This window comes from Alnus glutinosa, chromosome 2 (genome assembly GCF_958979055.1).
Source record: "Alnus glutinosa chromosome 2, dhAlnGlut1.1, whole genome shotgun sequence".
NCBI classification, from domain to species: domain Eukaryota; kingdom Viridiplantae; phylum Streptophyta; class Magnoliopsida; order Fagales; family Betulaceae; genus Alnus; species Alnus glutinosa.
Window position 1 is genome coordinate 8,887,229 of NC_084887.1, and position 4,817 is coordinate 8,892,045.

Genomic DNA, 4,817 nt, shown 5'->3' on the forward strand with positions numbered 1-4,817 from the left:
AGGTGAAGAAGGTCAAAAAGTTTGAGAAAGTGTTAAACCCACGCATTAGGAATCAGATGGCTTGTTTGGAAAACAAGAACTTCTCGCATTCGGTGAACCTAGCTTATCTGTTTGAAGAAATAAAATTTCCAAGCCAAGATCGAACTTTATAACGAACAGGTGAAGAACAATGCTATTTTAAAATAAATTGCAAAGAAAAAAAATTTGAAGAATTCGGCCACTCTTTGAATTTTTGGGAAAAACTTTGCTCCTTGTTCCTCAACAAAGGACGTGTGATCTCAGGAATTTTGAGACCATTATATCTTCTCACCAATGATTGACGATAACAAAGAGTGTGGGCTTTCAACTTTCCCTTCCAAACTTAAACTTATTCCCGATAGTTAAATTAAGAATATTAGTTCTTAGTAAAAACCAAAGAACTGTTGCAGTTACTCATTTTACAAGAGCTACAGGAATATCTATTTATAGGCTTTGAATACTAGAAGAGTATGAGATATAAGTAATGTGGGACAAGCTGTAATAGGAGTTCTAGTTAATTAGAACTCCCATTAGGTACATGACGCATTGGCTAGGGATTAATTCCCTACCACATGTGTCATCTGCTATCCTTTTGGGCTTGGGTTTTATCCCAAGGCCTAATCTCCACTCTTGCATCTCATGCATAGCTCCTCTCTAACCTAGAACTTCCAATGAATTGAGCATAACTATCATAGATAGACAATACTCCCTTATTGGAGTATCTTCACCCATCTTTATGTTTAACTAAGATCTCATCGTCCCTAACTTAGTAGTACAATTTTGCTCTCAAAACATGTCCTTCAGGATGGTCATCGAATATTTGTGCCCATCAACTGTAAGCACAACATCCAAATTACATTTCCAATCTACCTAATTGGTACTCGTCAGTTTATTCTGATTCAAGATAGTTGAGAAAGGGCTAAACAAAGACATTTTACTTCTGAAATATTAAAATTGAGCATATATTACGCATATCAATTTAGCATTCAACATAATATGTAAACCGAATTGAAAACACACAGTATTTGCAAATGCAACAACAACCTAATCCTGTATTTAAAAACACCATCCGAAGGGAGCACAGTTGACGGGCAAGGTGAGATGCTTTTAAATATCTTGATTAGGTGAGATTCTTTCTCATTATTAATGTTACTAAGCAATTAATTATTTTTACACTTTATCTTTAGACTCTAAACTTTAACATAACAGAGCTCCGAAGGGAGATTAATACATTATTCAAGTGTATACCATCAAGTAGATTTGATGTGATTGTCAAGTAACTCCATGGAAACGTGGTTGCTCTCAATACATAACAACATCTCCTTTATCCCTTACAAGAAATCTACCCTTGTAATCCGCGAACTAAAGACACCCCCCCGAAGGAAGCAGGGCCCATGGCCAAGGCGAGATGCTTTTATTTCATCATTACTCTAGACTTATGATGGAAATTGCGAGATTCAAAATCTTGAACCTCTCTCCCACTTGATACTTTAAAAACATATGGGTTTTTAAAAAATTATAATCTCATTCCATTTAAGACCTTGCCTTTTGTGTTTGTTAAAGAAAACACACTTCCTAATCAGATTAGGAGCCTCTACCATTTATCATGCTTTCTTTATGTTAAAAGATCAACTTCTAATCATTTTTATACCATTGGAATTTGTAAATTAAAACTTGTTAGTCTTTCATACCAACTTCATAAAGAAAAACATATTGTTTATGGTTTATAAAGACAACAATCCATCCACGAATCAAATTCATGGTTGGTATGCTCAAAGTACCTTAACTATGTGTCAAACAAAAAATTAACATTTATGTGGTATTTTGGTTTTTCAACCAATGTACTGCCCATGTATGATGATTAAATCATTACAACAAACATAAGCATTTCTCTTGAATTAATGATCAACATAAATTTTAGGTAATTAATCACAAATAAAAAATAAAAAATAAAAATAAAAAAACTTAATATTTTGCACAATTTCATGCTATTTATGCCTAAACTTGAAACTCATTTTCACATATAGCAAAACTTCATGACATTCATCTTGTAAAATCTTCCTTTTGTTTATCAATAAGTTGTACTTAATTTACAACATATTCCATAATCAAGCCTTTTAAAATCTTTGATTATGACATAAAACAAAATTTTACAACTTTAAACATTCTGTAAGATTTCTGAATTTCAGATTCGTAGATGAACGGTGAACAGATCATAATTCTTTTGATAAAAATTGAAACTCATATTTGTTCAGACCATAACGCCAAACACAATTTTTTCGTGCAAAAATAAGTGCCCAAACATTTTTAGCACTTATCAATAAGCATATATTAAAAATCATAATCCTCACAGGCTTGCTGTAAAATACAGCAATAAGTATTTCAAATGCGAAAATCAATTAAAATAACAAACGATCTTCAAACAACTTGAAATTTTCCAGTTTAGATCCTAACAAGTTAGATAATATCTTCCAGATCTTGAAACAATTTTTCAGTCTCTATAGATCCTTGGAAAAAATCCAAATTTTTCAATAGAAAAACAGTTTTTTATAAACTCCTGGATACCACTTATTGGGAATTTGTTTGCATAAATATGTTTGCATAGCGGAAAATAAAATTTACAAGCCAAGATTGAACTTTATGAAGAACGGGTGAAGAACAATTCTATTTTAAAATAAATTGCAAAGCAAAAACACTTAAAGAATTCAGCCACTTCCTTTTTTTTTTTGGGCAAAACTTTGCTCATTGCTTTTCAATGAAGAATGTGTAATCTCATTTGACAAAGCTACAAGAATATCTACTTATAGGCTCCAAATACTAGGAGAGTGTGAGATATAAGCAATAAAGGACAAGTTGTAGTATAAGTTCTAGCTGAACTAAAACTCCCACTAGGTACATTACGCATTGGCTATTGAAAAATTCCCTAGCCCATGTGTCATCTATTATCCCTTTGGGCTTGGATTTTCTCCCAATGACCAATCTACCCTCTTTCATCTTATGCATAGTTTCTTTCTAGACTATATTTTTAATAAATAAAAAACAAGCAGCCCAACAAATAAAAAGCCTGATCTAGTTAAATTAAATTGAGAAATGATCCCTACACTCATTTCTCACAACAACCCCACAACAAGCTGATGTGTCTGGTAATATTTTATTATTTTTTTACAAAAAGAAAACAAAAGAAAACAAAAAAAAATGATAAAATATTACAAGCCACATCAGCTTGTTGTGAGGCTGTTGTGAGAAATGAGTGTAGAGATCATTTCTCAATTAAATTAGCTTGTTGAGGGACCTATAGGAAATAAATAAACACTAGCCAAAATAGTTCTGACTCATTAAGTCACTATTTAATTACAACCGATTCCACTAAAAAATTGTAATTGCACTTTAGTTAATATTTTTTACTAAAACAATTAATCCTTTAAACTTACTTAATATTGACTTTTGATTCCTGAATCAAATCTTCCGTAGCATAATTAACGCCAAGATATTACCATTAATTCTTTACCTCTTTATCCTTGAGTCACTCATTTTATCCATTATTCTAATACTCGTGAAAGACTTATCACATGTACATTATATTTTAGTATCTCATACCAAGATGCTCTAGATAGAGACTGAGAATAATCCAATCTATAAAATCTATCTCAAGGACTTTGATTCCTTCTTGAGAAAAGCTTTCTCACAATGTTAATTGCAATCACCCAACACACCAAAAATCTTGACCATCATATTGGTCTCACCCATAAATGCATCAAAGTGATCCACACTTCACATCTGAGTACACAATCCTCTCAGGATTTAGAATCAATATCATAAGAAGTCTTAGGAGTATAAGTTTTTCTCATCGACAATATTTTAGTGGAAAAACAATTCCCATGGTCCATTCAATGCATAATACCTACACATCAACCTGAAGCCTCCAACTTTGCCTGATAACGATCAATTGCTAAAGTTCGATGTGTAATAGCCTTCGCAAATGGAATGCCCAATTCCATTACCGAGTGCAAACTATACAAAGTTTAAGAATACAAGGATTATCGACTAAGACATTGTGTGATAACTCCGTTACTCACACCATAGACCATATTTAATATAATCCAATGCTCTTTAGCATGCAAAATATACATAATCATTATTAAGAAGTAAAATATTATTATGAGTAGGGGGTTTACCAAACAGGCCCGCTATTTCTCCAATATTATTATTAGAGAGCTTCCAATTATGGTACAACAGTCATATACATGGCCTTTTTGTTGTGGCGATAGATATTGTTGGGAATAATCCCACTCCAATCGAATTGGGCAGTAGTCCAAATCCGGGTCCAATAAGGACTCATTGAAGAATCTAGTCAACAGTCCAAGTCCCAGTTGAATGGGGATAGACGCCCAAACTAAATCAAACTCCATGCACTCATAGTTTAAGTGTGAGTATTAAACCTAATTCAAGTTTAACTCCAGCTCTTTGCCTATAAATAGACTCATATCCTAGGTATAAAAACAAGCTGAATATTTTATGCATAGAGCATATTTTTCTCTCAAAACTAACTTAGGCATTAGAGTGAGATTCCTGGAAGGGTCACTCAATTTTAATTGATTTGTAATATTCTTGGGGAGCGTGAAGAACATGTCGTTCACACCATACCAAAAATTGTCCTAGTAGTTTGGCCTGCCTTGGTGTGTGCCGTGGCATGCCATGGCCTGCCTTGGTGTGTGCCTTGGCTTGCCTTGGGGGGTTCCAAGGCATGCCATGGCCGGCCTTGGTGGGTGCCGTGGCATTCCATGGGCTGCTGCCTTGGT